This window comes from Mustela nigripes, chromosome 4, assembly GCF_022355385.1.
Source record: "Mustela nigripes isolate SB6536 chromosome 4, MUSNIG.SB6536, whole genome shotgun sequence".
Lineage (NCBI taxonomy): Eukaryota > Metazoa > Chordata > Mammalia > Carnivora > Mustelidae > Mustela > Mustela nigripes.
The window spans coordinates 116768424-116786034 of record NC_081560.1 but is presented as its reverse complement, the minus strand read 5'-3'; the positions used below and the strand labels follow the sequence as shown (position 1 = coordinate 116786034).

General features: G+C 41.8%; 1 protein-coding gene and 1 non-coding gene across 2 annotated transcripts in view; both read right to left on the bottom strand.

Moving 5' to 3' along the window:
• The window catches only part of LIPM (lipase family member M), a 32688-nt gene extending 23658 nt beyond the window's left edge, over nucleotides 1–9030 (bottom strand). Inside the window, exon 1 of the mRNA XM_059397389.1 lies at nucleotides 8979–9030. The gene's annotated coding sequence lies outside the window, so the exon portion shown is untranslated. The remainder of the gene's footprint in view (nucleotides 1–8978) is intronic.
• Nucleotides 9031–12957: 3927 nt separating this feature from the next.
• Nucleotides 12958–13062, bottom strand: LOC132017058 (U6 spliceosomal RNA). The gene has a single exon (XR_009404138.1). It is a non-coding gene; the product is annotated as a U6 spliceosomal RNA (small nuclear RNA).
• Nucleotides 13063–17611: the final 4549 nt, after the last annotated feature.

Genomic DNA, 17611 nt, shown 5'->3' with positions numbered 1-17611 from the left:
ATCAACAACTCTGTGGCCCTTAGTGATAGAAAGAAAAACTGGTCCTCAGTAGGCCCAGCAGCTGGGAATCAGGGTAGGCAGCCGTGGGGGCTGACGCTGGTGTTACGTACCCACTGGGCTGTTAGTTGCGGGAGTCAAGTATAGACACGCTTATAGTGGCGGTTGTAGGGCAAGTGGCAAGGACTGGACACAGCCGTGGGCACACTGGCAGCTGCCGGGGGCCTTGGCTGTCCGTGTGTACTCTTATGACCGCCATCTCCCACTGGGCATGTGCAAGGCTGTGGCGGTCCGTGACCCGAGTCAGGCTGGTAGTGCGCAAGTATAGAGTGAGGGACTAGGCGGCTGCTGTGGCAGAGGTGGAGGAGGGCGGGAGAGAGGTGTCTAGGGAGGGGAGTGGAGAGGGAAGGGGAGCAGGGACTGGGGCGGGGGAGTGGAGGGCAGCAGGGTTTTGGGAGGCTTGTATCTGGGATGTACATGGAGCAAACCTAGTGAAATCAGCAGGGGTCTGTGGGGGCTGTGCTGGCCACTGGCATCTTTCTTCCTTTCCTTCCTACTTCTTTCTCTCTTTTTAATTTTTATTTCTTTGAGAGAGGGAGAGAGAGATCATGAGCGGGGAGGAAGGGCAGAAGGAGAGGAGGAAACAGGCTCCCCACTGAGCTGGGAGCCGGATGTGGGACTCCACCCCAGGACCCTGAGAGCATGACCTGAGCCGAAGGCAGACACTTCACCACCTGAGTCCCCCTGCTGCCCCCAGCCACTGATTTCTTGAGTGGGAAAAGTTGCTGGGTTTGTCCATAGAACAGGTCGCTGGGTACCATGGTGGCTCCTGCCTTGTGGCCATCATTCGTGGCCCCTGTAACTTCGTTGTTCCTAGCTGTCCCTAAGTGTCTCAGCTTTGCCAAATGGGTGGGGTGAAACTAAAGCAGGTCTTTGATGTGGTGTCCTGAAAGGCTGGGGAAGCTCCCCACTTACCACCTCTTCCTTTCTCAGCAAGGGGCACTCTCTCAGCTGGGGAGCTCCAGTTTGACACCAGACAACTGGCTCCAGGGCTGGAGGGATGCTGGTAAAATGAGGCTGTCTTCCTTTATTCCTGGGTGGGTTACTGTCAGAGTATTTGCTACACTGCGTCGCTGAGATTCTTTAGGTGGACTCTGACAGCTCCTAGAGCTCTTTTATTTGTGGATGGTTATCTAATGGTTGATCTTTGTGGGTGGGGTTGGAAGCTGGCGGGTGTCCTACGCTTACTGTATGTGTAACTTTCTGCAACTTTCTTACCCTTGCTGGGACTCAGTGTCACTTTATTTTGTTGTTGTTGTTGTTAAAGAGTGAGAGCACAAGGGAGGGGCAGAGAGAATCTCAAGCAGATCCAACGCCCAGATGCAGGGCTCGATCTCATGACCCTGGGATCACCACGTGAGCCAAAATCAAGGGTCAGACCCTCAACTCTCTGAGCCACCCAGGCGTCCCCCATTTTGTACCATGTGAATAGTAATGCCCCTTCTTCCCAGGCTGCTGTGTGGGTTAAGCGGGTATGAAGGCAATGCCTGATGCAGAGCAGGAAATGAGCACATCTCAGCGAGTTTGCTTCTTGTGGGTCATGGTAGTCGTTGGGCTGGCTAGCTGCTCCTCACCGTGGCCTCCTGCTGGCTGAGTTGATGTTAGACCATAAGCCAGTATCTCCATTAACCAAGGAAACTAGAATCATTCAGTGTGGAGAGCCGAGGTTATACCCCCTGCAGATGGGTCTACGTCTGATTCCTGACTCCGTCCCTTCCAGCTCTGTGATCTTTGTGAAGCCCCTTAGCTCTCCCTGGCTCAGTAAACTATGACATCACCATGATAAATGGGAAAATGTATACAAATGGAATAAGCCCATGTGGGTGCTTAAGACATCGAACTTTCTTTCCCTGTTTCTTTCCTTCTTGTAGGGTCCTGTGAAAGAGACCCCAGCTGGGTGGCTTAAGTTTTCACATTTACTTCTAACCTAAGATGAATCCAGCCCGATGTTTGTTAGAGCTTCTGACATTACAGAGTTCAACTTCCTGACTTTTGTTCCAAAATGATATAATCTGCATCCTGCATCTTTGCGGTGAAACTTCAAAACACTATACAGCACATAGAATGAGATGTACATCGTACTTTTCTTCCTGGAGTTAATTCTCACTAATAGCTTGATATGTAACCTTCAAGATGCTTTTTATATGTTTACACATACATGTAATTATACATTCACAGACAAATGCATGTAACTTTATATATGTGAATAAATAAATTTATTTATATAAATTGTGTTTATCTCCATATTTCTATATAGCTTTGAAATTTTCTGTCAGGGACGCCTGGGTGGCTCAGTAGGTTAAGTGAACCACTCTTGGTTTCAGCTCAGGTCATGGTCTCAGGGTCATGGGGTCAAGCCCCATGTGGGGCTTGGAGCCTGCTTCAGATTCTCCCTCTCTTCCCCTCCCTCTGCTCCCCCCCCCCAAAAAAAAACAAAGAAAAGAAAAAACAAAGGAACTTTGTCATATAAAAAGGCCTTTTCATTTCAATATTTTAAATTTGTTTCTTTCGATTTCACTACCGCAAAAAGCCACATTGTAGGTATCAAGATAGAACGATGTACCAACCATTCTTTATAGAGGACTAACTTCCTTCCGCTTGTAATATTTATTTATTACAAACAATACCATACCTTCATATCTACATATAGTGTACACATATGAGAGTATTTTTATGGGGTGGATTTAAGGTGGGGAATACGAGCTCAAAGGTTATGCAGTTTCTACATTTTCAGAGCTACTGCTAAATTTCCCCCAAAGGACTGACCCAGGGTAAGTTCTGCTAATAGGGTGTGAGCATGATTATTCCTCCCCATCCTCCTTCATCAGTTCCACATTCCATAAATCTCTTTATTTTTGCCAATCTGATACTGTAATTTTTCTTTGTGTTCTACTGAGTTATGACTGACTTGGACAATTTTCCTGTGCTCTGGCTCTTTGATTTTTCTTTACGAATCGCTCTTTCAAAATATTAGCCTATTTTCTCTGCCTTTTGAAAATGATTTGTTGGGTTTTTCATTTTTTTATGAATATTGACCTTTAGTTTTTACATGTATTACAAATATTTTTTCTTTTTCCTCTTTTATACAATTTTGATTATGGTGCCTTTCTTTAGCTCCTTTTTCATTTTACATAAATGTTAACATGTTACTGCTCCTTTTTCATTTTACAGAAATGTTAACATGTTACAGAGTTAAGACTCGAGGGTTTTATTTTGGGCTTCCAGGTTTCCTGATTTTTTTTCCCCCAAGATAAATTTTCTTTACTCCAAGGTTACATAAATATATTTTGTATATTTACCAATATTTTCCCATTTAGAACTCCAGACCATTTGAAATCTAATTTTTTAAGGGGCATCTGGGCTGCACAGTCGGTTAAATGTCTGCCTTCAGCTCAGGTCCTGATCTTGGGCTCCCTGGTTCTTGGGAAGCCTGTTTTTCCCTTTGCCTTCACCCTACTCTTGTGCTCTTTCTCTCTCTCTCAAATAAATAAATAAATAAAATCTTAAAAAATTATTTTTCAATACGGGTGGGTATTGAATCTGAATTTTTAAAATATAAGCAGTTATTTAATTTTACAACTATAACTTATCCACTGCGGTGAATGACACCTTTACTTTTTCATCTTCTGTTATAAGTTCCAGAAGCCCCAGAAAGCGTACATGATTTTCCTAGAGAAACGCTTCTCAACCCGGAACAATGTTGTTTCCGGGAACTTTCTGACCTTATCTGGAGACAATTTCGGTGGTCACTACTAGGGGAGGTGCTACTGACACCTAGTGGTAGAGTCCAGGAATGCCGCTAAACATGCCGCAAGGCAGGAGGCAGTCCCCAGCAAAGAATTTGCCCATTCGCATCATTGCAGCATATGAATATAGGTCTCAGAAAAGAAATTCTACTTGGAAAAGGTATATGAACATGCATTACAATCAGTATTTAAAAATGCTGGTTTTGGGGGGCGCCTGGGTGTCTCAGTCGGATAAGCATCTGCCCTGGGCTCAGGCCATGATCTCAGGGTGCTGGGATTGAGCCCCGCGTGGGGCTCCCTGTTCAGTGGGGAGCCTGCTTCTTCCTTTCCCTCTGCTCCTCCCCCTGCTTGTGCTCTTTCTCTCTTTCTTTATCAAATAAATAAATAAATAAATAATCTTTAAAAAAATAAAATTGCTGGCTTTTTGTAACTGTCGATAAATCCTCCAAAAGTAGTTTTGCTTATGAGCTAATAATTACCATGATGTAGCACCTGTTTTCAAGGTGAGAAAGAATGTGACTCTTGGCACTGACATTCTATGAGATGTTCCTTATGCTCCACCACTGAAGCATTTTATTCTCAACAGCTCTCGAACACATCATCTGTTCCCCTGGATGACACACGCACAGACTAATGTGTGCTCTTTCCAAAGTACTGGCTTTGATCAGACCAGGCGGGGCTGAAGTTTTCCCAGCTGACTTTACCTCCCATATTCGTGGAAATTAGACTGAGAATCATCTAATAGCTGATGCTGACTTCAGTTTCCATCCTAGGCTGGCTGAAGCAGGATCTCCAGGTTTGGGATCCAGGGATTTATATTTTTACCACCCCCCAGATGGTTCTGGGGGTGAGCTGGGTTTGGGGGAGGGTCGCTGCTGGGCTGCACTCACAGACCACCTGCACTCACAGACCACCCATCGCTGTGGGGCAAATTCTTCCAGAGTAACTCTGACCTCGGAAGGGAATTTAATCCCGAGGGTAAACTACAACTGGAGCTTTTAGGGTTAAAGTTATCCTTGTGTTCATCAGCATCAAAAAAATATAGTAAAAAGATGATTCATAATAACTACAACCTCTCTGAGATTTTAAAATATATCAGGGAAAACCATGGGGGTTGAAGAAACAAACATGCTGGTTACTCATTTTTATGGCTGTTAATGACAGCTTGTGTTGGTTCCGTTTGCTTTCATCTCAAAGGGGATTTAAACATTAATTATCATAAATCTGGGTTGCATTTAATAAACAAATATAGCTAAGCCTAGATACTAAGATCACACAGATTTGGTGTGCGCGATGCCAAGAAAGTGCTGGGAGTCACCTACTGCCGCCCATGGAGGCGGTTCTCAAATAGTCTGATAAAAGGACAGAGAAATTTTGCTTCCAGGGTCACACAATCCTAGATAAAAGAGGTCTGAGAATAGCCCCAAAGGGCTTGAACTTCCAAGATGGCTTCAATGAGACCACTGAACTTGGCAGTTAGAAAGCAACAGCAGACGGTTGTCTTGGAGACTTTAGACTTTAGATTCCAATTCTTCTAGCTTTTAAGAGATCCATTATATGTAATATTAAGATGGTTTCCTGGAGAGCATGTCAAGGAAGGAAGACAAATTTGAAGTGAATAATTGACAAAAATTCAGTATATGTTTGCAAATCATGAAGGAAGATATTTGTGATGAAAGAATTAGTTTAAAAAGTAAGTCTGAGTCCTAGCTAAACATAGTTCCCCGCAGTGTGTGTGTAGGGGTGGGGGAGCATTTTGGCAAAAGAAAGTGAAGGGCAGGGGGTACCTGGGTGGCTTAGATGGTTAAGAGTCTGCCTTTGGATCAGGTCATGATCTCCAGGTCCTGGGATTCGGCCCCATGTTGGGCTCCCAGCTCAGCAGGGAGTCTGCTTCTCGCGCTCTCTTGTGCTCTCTCTGTCTCTCTCTATCAAATGAATAAAGAAAATCTTTAAAAAAAAAAAAAAAAGGAAAGTGAGGGACAGAATCCAGAGCATGTCTGAGGACCCTGTAAACCCCAGGGGCCAGGTAATTGATGTCCATCAATTGATATCCACCTGTCATCCTAGTGATAAAGTCTGGCTGATAATTGCATAGTGTTGCAAAGGAGGGGTATTTTTTCCCATGCATATTACCCACAGGAAAAATTAGGGGACCCAAGTAGCTCTGGTCTGAGCACTGACTTCTCTCCTTCTGAAGCCATGTCCAGAGTGCATGCATTCTGGGGTAAGGGGTCTGGGCTAGTGATTGCAGGTTTATGGCCTTTAGAGAACAGCTATCAGGAAAAAGGAGGGTCTTAGGACTTTCACATCTGTTATTAAGTCAGCAGGCAAATAAGTGTGAGTATTGAACTTAAACTACCTAAAACTTGTGAACACATTTATACAGTTAAATAAAGCTAGCAGTCATCAGATGTAGGATTCAACCACTTGAGAATGCAGATAAGTAATTTAGGAGCTATCCAAATCAGTGCCTTTGTCCCCAGCTGTATGTTTTCCCCCTAATCAGGAAAAATCTCTACTTTGTTTTGTCATAAGGCCTGAAGTTCCACTGATAAAAAGGACCTTGGTTAGTGAGGCATTCTAGGGAAGTGGCAGGAGCACTGGAGTGGGAGTCGGGGTCTGGGGTCCCTGGAGAAGCTAGTTTTGTGACCCCGGGGAATTCACTTCCCCCATCTAGACCCTGGAATCTATACAATTTCGTTGAAACCAGATCAGTAGTTCTCAAAGTATTTTGTTAAGTCTGGGTTCTGTAGAAGGGCTGCGAGAAGTCTGCCAAGGGAGGCATTCAATTCTGTTTTCGAACGTAATTTTACTCATTTAAATAACTTTGCTTCCCAGGTAATCACAAATGTCTATTTGCATATCAAAGTTCACATAAATAGCCATATATTCATTAAGTTATGCTAGAATGTCCTATGCTATCTTATACAATTGAAGAGAATTGAGGTTGTTTGAAACCATTTAATGGTTTAACAATTATGACTTTAAATACTTTCGTGTGCAGGTGTTATCATATCACTTAACTCAACATAAAGCCAATACTGAGTCCCTGGAGTACTGTGGCTTATAAAAACTCCTAATTCTGAGGATTATCAAGGTAACTTTATCTTTACCACTTCATAATGGCAGAAGGTCATAAAAGTGAATTTTATCTGATAAATTTAGACTAAACATCTACTATTCATTGATTTTACATGTGTCTGAGCCTTAGGTCCTATTTTTTTGTTTGAAAAGATTTTTTTTTTTTTTTTGTCCTAATACTGTTTGAACATCAAGGGGGAGATGGTTTGTATAATCTCTCCTTTGACATTTAAAATTTTTTTATTTTTAAATATATTTTCTTTCTTATTTTTTTACTTTTTTTGAGGTGGGGAGGGAAAGGAGCAGAGGGAGTGAGAATCACCAGCAGACTCCATGCCCATTGTGGAGCCTGACATGGGGCTCGATCTCCAACCCTGAGATCCTGACCTGAGCCGAAATCAAGAGTCATACACTTAACTGATGGAGCCAGCCAGGCGCCCCCAAGTTGATGTTTTAAAAGTGATCACATTTATAGGAATACACATATTGAGGCTGACAAAGACCTAGAAGATCAGCTAATTTATTTTATAGATAAAAAGGCCCAGAAGAAGGAAACAATTTGCCCAAATATTTTGCATGATGAGGGCCAAGGCAGGCAAGGAGCACTGCAGAATGCAAAGTGAGAGGAGGAGGAGAGAGGAAGTAAGGTAGAGACAGCTCCCTCTGTCACTTCACTGGGATTCAGGGGACATCCTGGCCACATCCACTGGGACGCTTGAAGAGATTTAGATAGGAAGTGTCTCTGGATTCAGAAGTTGGTTCTCCTTCCTATGAATTCTTGCTTGGGGAGTCTGCCCATGTCCAGAACATAGTAGCCTACCTCGCCCTGTCACTAATGTTGACATAGATCATTTCTAGAAGATTCTCCCCAAGGGGTCCTGCCTTGAAACCTTGAATTGATTGTCTATAATATGCCTGGTATAGCTCATCAACAGGGAATATGAAGCCTCTCCTTCCTCACATCAATAAACACAAAACAAATAAAACAAACATCAACAACAACAAATCCAGAAACTGTACAATCTTAAAACAAGGTCCTTAAAAATATAGAAAAAAAATTTTATTCCTGCTTTTTCAAACCCACAATATGCCTCCTGAGTGATAGAACAACTGAGGAACATGAAAGACTAGAAGTATTATTGAGTCTCTTTAAAAAATTTTTTCCTAAGGCCATTTTTTTAAAAGGTAAGCATGGGGATGTGTGGGTTCAGTTATGGAACCTGGAAATCCAAACTGAAACCTCAAGGACACCTAGCAAGGAATCCCATCTACCAGAAGCATCGGGAATGGTGGAATCTGACAGCTCTGGGTTCAAATCCCAGCTCTGCTCTCACCAGCTGTGCACCCTCGGCCATATTCTGATTTTCCCTGTTCTTATGTATAAATGAATAGTAACACCTTCCTTGCAGCATTATAGTAAAGCCTAAAACATACACACACACACACACACACACACACACACACACACACGTGAGGTGCACAGCAGTAAGCCTGGCATCTAGAAGCTTCTTAATATGTCATTGGTATTTATTGCCATTCTTATCACGAGACTGAATACCAATTTGTAGGCTTGATGCAGAGAAAACCAAAAAGAAATCAGATTACTCGTACATTTTTTGCCTCACATTTCAGTTAAAATACATAAGGAGTCCGAAGCAGGCGACCCTGACTGTGGATCACAGTCTCTAGGATGTCGGGTTTGTGAGGCTGGGTGTGGGCAGAGTTGCCTGATCCCCACCCCATGCTGGGTGGCTCTGGCCACCTCTGGCTTTGCCACAACACCACTAGGCAAGGGGGATATCTGGAAGTTCTGCCTCTAACAACCTGCATAGACAGCTGAGGCAGAAACTGACTTTGCAGCTTTACAATCTGATCATCTGTGTTGATTATAATGCACAGGTCTCTTTCTGTCTGTGGGAATAGCCTGCGACTTTTCTGATAACAGCCAAGACTTTGGAAAGACCTTGGAAGGAGCTTCCCAATGAGCCATAATGAGGGCTGTCCACCTGCTACACCTTTCTGCAACCAGAAAGCACTGACCCGAGAAGTATTTATAAATTCATCTAAATACCGTAGGAAAAAAAAACCTCTCACCTATTTTTTTGTCCTCTTTAGGAATTACTCCATTTCCAGAACATCTCTTTCTGCCCTTTTTCTTTCTCCAACACAAGGTCAAGAGGAAGACAAGCATGTACTCTCATTTAACACATAAAATAGGAAGAAAGGAGACACTTCTCACTCTTTTCCCCAAAAAGGTCACTACTTATTTCCCTTTCTTTTATTCACTCAAACTTGCAATTAATTCCAGAATTAAATATATTTTTGAAAGATTTATTTATTTGAGAGAGAGAGAGAGCACACGCGGGGAGAGGGAAGGACAGAAGACCAAGCAGACTCTACTCCCAGCTCGGAGCCAGACATGAGGTTCCAGCTCACAATCCTGAGATCATGACCTGAGCCAAAACCAAGAGTTGGATGCTCAACTGATCAAGCTGCCCAGGTGCCCCCACAATGAGATATTCTTCATTCAGAAATTTATTTCTAGGACCCATCAGTGACAAACAGAAATAGCATTAAATAGCCAGGTGAGGGAAATGTAACCAGAAAATCTAGTTCAATCTCACAGCAGAGTACTACTCAGTCATTACAGATCTATTGCAGCAAGATAGTAACATGTTCACCATATGTTTCAATAGGGAAGATAAAAGCTAGTAAATAATATTTACTGAATAAAAATAAGACCAGAAAGAAATCTATCAAAATGTGAACCAAGTAGCTTTTGGTGGTGAGAATTTTGGTTATATATTATTTTCTTTGTTAGGATGATGGTAAGGACTTTGGTTGTTTATTATTTTCTTTGTTAGTGTCTATTTTCTAAAATGTCTATAATAAACAGATTTTACTTTTACAGTTGAGCAAAAACAAAATAATTTTATTTGTTTGCTATTTAATTTAAGAGACTATTTCCAAGCCGATTTTAATCCAAAGAAAGGCAGTGCAGTTTGGGAGCAGAAAGAACCAGAGGGATGGCCTACCTCAGGGCAGGGTTCATTTGCTGAAGGAGGGCTGATTCCGGAATGCTGTCGTCCAGCTTGAGGAATGAAGCAGGAGAGGAAGCCGGACACTGGTCACATGCAGCTTCCCCTGTCATCTAACAACCAGCTTCACTGCCTCAGGCCCCAGTTCTTCCGCAGCTGCTCTAATCTATGGCTACCTTTTTCCCCTGTCGAACCAATGGAGTTTCTTAGGCACTGTTTCCCCAAGCATGGGCTAGATTCCCCTGGGACTATGGGAGATTTCAGCTGCTGCATAGGCTGCTAAATCATTCAGAGGAGTTAATTAACACAGAATCACAGGATGGGAAAGTCAGTTCCTATGGCCACTGTAACAAACGACCACAGAAGTTATGGTTTAAAGTCACGTACATTTATTCTCTTATGGTTCTGAAAGCCAAGGTCAAGGTCAGGGAGCTGAGATCAAGGTGCTGGTTGGGCTGCATTCTTTCTGAAGACTTCTGGAGAGAATCTGCTTCCTTATGGTTCCCAGCTTCGAGGGGCTGCCTTCATTTCTCGGCTCCAAGTACATCATACCATTTCTGGGTGTTCCAAGGTGTATTTCCTTTCTCTGACTTTGACCTTCTACTTGCCTCCTTGTCATAAGAACCCTTGTGCTTCCATTGGGTCCACCCAGATAACCCCGAATAAAATTCTCACCTCCAGTTTCCTAACATAATGACGGGTGCAAAGTCTCTTTTGCCAAAGAAGGTAACACGTTCGCAGGCTTGTGGGATTAGGACACGGACATCTTTGGGGGGCCATTATACATCCTATCAAATTTCTTTCAACCTTCTGGGTTGAAATTTATTTCAACCTTCTGGGACATAAGGCTGGCTCAGTCAGTAGAGCATGCAGCTCTAGGTCTCGGGGTTGTAAGTCCAAGTCCCGCATTGGGTGTTGGCATTATTTAAAAATAAAACCTTAAGAAAATGTCTTTTCTTTCAACCTTCTGAATGTTGCAAGGTGAGAGTCTAACTTTGGTTTATGTCTTTGTTTCTAGCCATTGCTCATCTCCCTGGCAAAGAGTGCATTTAACAAGAAAAGAAGTTTTTAAACTCTAGTGCCCTGACAAGTCATGGCATCTGTTTTGTCACCAATTATGTTTTGTGCTGTTATTATGTTTCTGGTGATTTTCAAGTTTTGGCAAATTATACCTCTCCTTCCATTTATAGTAGCTGCAGGAAGTTTCTTACTTTCTTTCTTTCTTTTGATTTTATTTATTTATTTGAGAGACAGAGAGAGAGCACAAGCAGGGGCAGTGGGAGACGGAGAAGCAGGCTTCCTGCTGAGCAGGGAGCCCCATGTGGGACTCCATCCCAGGACCCCGGGATCATGACCTGAACTGAAGCAGACACTTAACTGACTGAGCCACCCAGGCACGCCAGTAGGAAGTTTCTTTTTTAAAAAAAAAAAAATTACAAGAATTGATTCTGAGACTTCTGAATAAGCAGTATTATGGATGGCATGCGGATATAGCAAACATTGTGAATGAGAAATGGGAATGACAAAAGCTTGAGGAGTATTCCCTTGGGTAGAACACCACTCTACTTAAAATTAGGGAAGAGTTTGGACATTCAGGGATGACTCTGCTCTTTGCTTAGCTCTGTACGAGGCCTCCCTTGAGGAATGTGATGTAACTTCCTTTCTGCTTCTGGGCTTCTGGCTGGATTAGACCGCGGAGCCCACAACTCTTGATCTCAGGGTTGTGAGTTCGAGCCCCACCTTCAGTGTGAGGATTACTTAAAAATAAATATCTTAAAAAAAACAAACCCAATTTCCATTCTGCGTCTTTGACAATATGTTCCCTACATTCTCTATGGAGGATGGGTCAACAAGATTGGGAGATAGACCTTCTTCTTCATTCAGAAAGAATGCAAATCAGCAATGGGGTATGGTTTATTGGGCATGGGCTATGGTCAAATCTCCTTGCAAGTCTTGCTGAGCGCTGAGGGTTAGTTCCTGTGCTCATGTGGTTCTCTGTCTGGTGGCTGATGACAGATGAGGACAATTTAGACAGAAAGAGCTAGGTCTGTAGGAAAAGGAACCAGAAGGTGCTTTAGAGTTCAAATAGTCCAATCCTTTCAGCTTGGAGGTAGAGGGGAGAGGGTTAGGATGGAGGAGATGGCAATGGAAGGGTCAAGGAACTTTTTATGGTGAAGACAGTTTTCCCTCAGGGACTTTACCAGGGATTTTCCCAAGAAGATATTGGGGTGGGAACTTGATCATTTTTTCCCTGCTGGCAACCCCAGTACCACGAGCATCTCCTGAGTACCGACCACTTGCCAGATTGTCTCAGTGATAGGCGATACAAAGCCAGACTTTAATTTTCTCTCTGTTAAAATCACGTCTTAGATTATTGGTCTTCTCTTAATAAAAGATGATAAAATGGTTTTTGTTTACCTTTTATGTAATCTGCCTCAGAAGCAAATATTCTGCGTCTTTTTAAATACTTCCTATACTTCACATTGTCTTTATCAGATCTTTGATTACTTAGAATAACTAAGTTTTTTTCAATATGAAAAGAGCTAAGCAGTTTTTTGTTTGTTTGTTTTTTGCAACTAGAACTTCTAACTATATTTGCCTTTTGAAACCTTAAACTGTTGGAAATAAGGGTATGTAGTACACCAATGCCTAAAATTCCATTTAAAGAACCCACGATATTAAACAATGTTTATAATATTTGCATTTTTCTAATTTTCTATCATATTCGTGTACTTTTTAGTAATATAAATCATATTATCTTACTAGAATATTGAAACCTATGTAGTTTCCATATATCCCTGTGGCAAATCTCACTGCATAGGTAGTTAACAGTTTTTCCTTTCTTCCATTCCAGTCCTGATTTTTTGGCCTCTGTCTTCTGTGTTTGGAGCTTCGTTGCCCTACATGGCTAATGAGGTGTTTTGATAGAGTCCAGGACCAGGTGTTTTTACCTATAGCAGTTTCCAGAGATCTTTCTTTGGGGAGGGGTATGGTGTCAGGGCAAGGAGGTCATTTGCTAGTGTTTATCATTTTTAAAAAATATGGAACCATTCATGAATTCGTGAGGCATTCTCCCCGCAAGGGGTCATGCTAATCTTCTACTGTTCCAACTCTAGTGTATGTGCTGCCCAAGTAAGCACTTAAAATGCTTATTCTGATGAAACTGAAGGGCACATAGTATTCCAAAAAAGTTAACTTTTTCCCCCGGCTCAGTTGACAGGTTTGGTTAAGGAAGCAATTTGCACACAGATTAAAAATGATAAAAACAAAGCAACAAAAACTAACAAATAAGCAGAAACAGAAACAGACCTGTAAATACAGAGTACAAGCCAAGAGGTTGTCAGAGGGGAGGGGTGAGAAGATGGGCAAAGGGCGTGAAGCAGAGTGGGAGACACGGGCTTCTCGTGATGGAATGAACAGGTCCTGGGAATAAGAGACACAGCTCGGGGAACAGAGGGCCTACAATACCCCTAGATGGTAACAGATGGGAGCTACGCTTGTGAGCATAGCATGAGGCATAAGCATAAGGCTAGGCTATCAAGTTACTATGTTGATACCTGACACTGATGTAGAATTATGTCAACTAGGTTTCAATCAAGAAAATTTTTCAGTGGCAAACAAAGGTAGGAGTTACTGAGTTACTGAGGAGTTACTGAAAAGCAAAGTATTGGTGCCTTTATACTTCACCGCAAGTGTTAATGATGGCACAATATTATTGTCATGTTTCTTTTCATTGGGACTGTCTGTGTGGGGCTGCGGCGATGCCGATGGAGATGTTGAGATCAGAGCCCCTCTCACATCGTGGTACTGGCTGGGGGAGTATTTCATAACCACCAAGGTGTGAGTACCAGGAATCTGTTTTCACTGGACCCCAAAGCACTTCTTCTTCTTTTTTTTTTTTAAAGATTTTATTTATTTATTTGACAGAGAGAGATCACAGTAGGAGAGAGGAAGGGAAGAGATCACAGAGAGAGAGGAAGGGAAGCAGGCCCCCTGCTGAGCAGAGAGCCGGATGTGGGACTCGATCCCAGGACCCTGAGATCATGACCTGAGCTGAAGGCAGCGGCTTAACCCACTGAGCCACCCAGGCGCCCCCCCAAAGCACTTCTTAACTTCTAAAATGGAATGAGAACCACACGGAGATTTTGCAATCTCTCGGTATCAGATGAAGATAAGAGTGAAGTCAGTGGAAATGCGGAGAAACATTTCCCCTTAGGGCCATACGTACTGCAAGTGTCTGCACAGAATTCAGCGTTGGGTGGGACTAGCAATTAATTCAAATTGACGAACCCAAGTTGAGTGTTTTCTGCGATCAAGTCACCTTGCTAAGTACTGGAAAGTTAAATGGTAAAGCCCCAAACTTGGAAACAACCCAGAAATTCCTCAGAGTGAGAAGTACCGGCTCAGTGGGTAAATAGTTAAACTATAGTGGGGCCACACCCTGGATATTTCTCAGCATTAAAAAGGAGCAAATGCGATACACTTTAACAGTTAACAGTTTGGATGGCTCTCAAGCAAGCGAAACAAGCCATTATCAAAAGGTCACATATCGCAAGATTCCGTTTACACAAAGTTACTGAGATGTAGAGCAGATTAGAGGTTGTGCAGATTAAGTTCAAGGAGAGCTGGGGAGGGGTGGGCGTGGTTGTTAATTATGCTGGGAAAGCTGGAGGGAAATTTTTGTGGTGATGGGCCATTCTGTATCTTAATTGTGGTTGTCTTACACAATCTACACCCCGTGATAACACCAATCTCACACACACACATGCACACACGGGAGGGCATAGCAAGGTCTGAATAAGGTCTGTGGATTATACCAAGGTCAACTTCATGGTTTTGAGAGCACGCTATAGTCATGTAAGGTATTATCTTTGGGGGAAACAATGAAAAGTATGTGGGACCTTTCTGTACTATTTTTGCAATTTCACAGCCATCTATATTATTTCAAAATAAAGATTTTAAAAAGTTAAAATATTTTTAAGATTTTAAGAAACACCTAGCTCCTTTTTTCAAGCTACATTGGTTAGGGAGATAGACTAAAGAGATAATTCAGGAGATGATAAAAAGTGATTTAGAAGAAGTATTAATTTGGGGGTGTGCGGTTCAAGGAAATCTTTTCAGAAATGGTGGTGTTTGAGCCAGACCTTGGAAGGTGTGGATGAGCTTTGCATAGAAGTACTACGGGGAAGTGGTCAGATCTGACCAAGGCCCTGGGTGGTCAGATAACTTCCTTGCTCTTGGATTAATGAGTCTTGAAAAGCCATTATTTTAGTCCAGTTTCACCTCTCTGAAACTAATTATACCTCCTCAAAGAAATTCACCAAACAGTTTATATGTGGCATAGAGTTGTACTAGAAATTAATGTTATTATTTTCCTTGTTCTATACAAAATATTAATGGGATATTCAGGCTTGAGAAAGTACAGTTCCTCAGTGAGTCTGTTATGGGGTTGTGAGTTTCCTGCTTTGTGTAAATGTAAGGGTAAGAAAAAAAAAGGAGAAACATTGTCAAATTTGTGATAACTTTATATTACAAAGTCTATAACCAAGTTCAGCATCAGTGGATTGCTAGATTCTATGCTTCCTTGGAAGTGATTCTGGTATTTCAGACAAAGTGATGAAAAATGTGTTATAATTGACCTGACTAGCTATTTTCTACTCATCCAAAATTTTTTATGCAGCCTATTGAGATCTAACTGACATAAAACATTGTGTAAGTTTAAGATACACAATGTGATGATTTGATACACTTAGGTATTGTGAAATGTTTACCACAAACAAGATGAGCACATCCTTCATCTCACACAATTACTCTTTTGTTGTTATGGTGAGAACACTAAAGCTCTCATAGCAACCTTTAAACACACAATACAAGATTGTTAACTATAGTCACCATGCTGGAATAGAGCCCTAGAACTTGCCATCTGAGCTAAAAGTTTGTGCCCTTTGCCACATCTCTTCATTTCCCCCGCACCAAACCCCCCACCCTGCAACCACCATTCTACTCTGTTTCTTATGAAAATAATTGAGATGATGCAATGCTTTTCTTTCTCTAACTTTTCTCACTGAACATAATGCCCTCAAGGTCCATCTGTGTTGTCGTAAATGGCAGGATTTCCTTCTTTATGGCTGAGTATTATTTTACTCTGTGTGTGTGTGTGTGTGTATCATTCATTCATTTATCTGCCAATGGCCCCGTAGTTTGTTTCTATATTTTGGCTGTTGTGAATACATTTTTTAAAAAGATTTTATTTATTTACTTGACAGAGAGAGAGATCACAAGTAGGCAGAGAGGCAGGCAGAGAGAGAGGGGGAAGCATGCTCCTTGCTGAGCAGAGAGCCCCATGCGGGGTTTGATTCTAGGACCCTGAGATCATGACCCAAGCCGAAGCCAGAGGCTTAACCTACTGAGCCACCCAGACACCCCTGTTGTGAATAATTTGACAATGAACATGGAAGTACATATATCTTCTTGAGACAGTGATTTTCATTCCTTTGGATATATACCCCAAAGTAGGATTGCTGGGTCATAGAGCAGTTCTGTTTTCTCATCTCATTTTTATGGTTAGAGTTTATAAAAAATACAACAACCTCCTTATCCCCCAAAACCCCAAGGCATTTTCTCATCTCTTGCCTTAATTTTCCAAGTAATTGTGGTCTAGGGTAGTACAAACATGATTTGCTCTATGGTGTCACAATGACATTTATATACCATTTGGGCACATTTATATAGATACATACTATTAGATATCTGGGATTAAAATCATGACTTCTTCACTTGTGCAATCTGAGGAAAAGTTGGCTTTTATATCTCATTATTCTCTGTGTCTCATGTGACCATAGTTCTATCCCATAGGCTTTTAAGTTTTAAATGAGGGATTTCTTATAAAACTCCTAGCAAAAAAATGAACTATTATTCAGACCTATAATAGTCAATGTATTTGCTACCATATGCAGAGCAAAAAAGCTAAAAAAAGTAGTGGTATTGGTAAAAAGTGTTCTTTCCTTCTGTACTTCATAGCTTGTTGATTTAAAGCAGAAAAGTTTAGGGTATTTAAAACACATTTTTTCTTGAAATGCAATGCACAAAACAGAGAAAGTGCACACATTGCAAAGGTATAGATTGAAAAATTTTTAAAAAGACTTTTTTAATTTGTCCGAAGGAGAGAGCACACATGAGAAGGGGAAGCCGCCGAGGGGGAAAAACTGGCTGAGCAGGGAGCCTGATGTGGGACTTGGTCCTGGACCTGAACCCACGGCAGATGCTTAACCAACTGAGCCACCCAGGCGCCCCGCCTCTATGATATTCTTTACAGCAATGTGTGTTATTACAAAAGATCCTAATCCATCTGAATCTCTGTTGATTATGAATTTCCATGTAGTCGATAATAACGTTCCAAGTGAACTGACAGAGAAAGGCCTCCAAGATGTATTAAGTGATCAAAGTCAAATGTGAAGAAGTAGGTATAGTATGGTACATTTAGGTGACAAAAAACCAATGAGTTCTATGAATCTATTTGAAAATGTTCACTACAATCCATAGAAAGTCCTCAAAAACACTGTAAGAAGGAGTTGTCTTTGAAGGGGGAGTCAAATGTGAAGAAGTAGGTATAGTATGGTACATTTAGGTGACAAAAAACCAATGAGTTCTATGAATCTATTTGAAAATGTTCACTACAATCCATAGAAA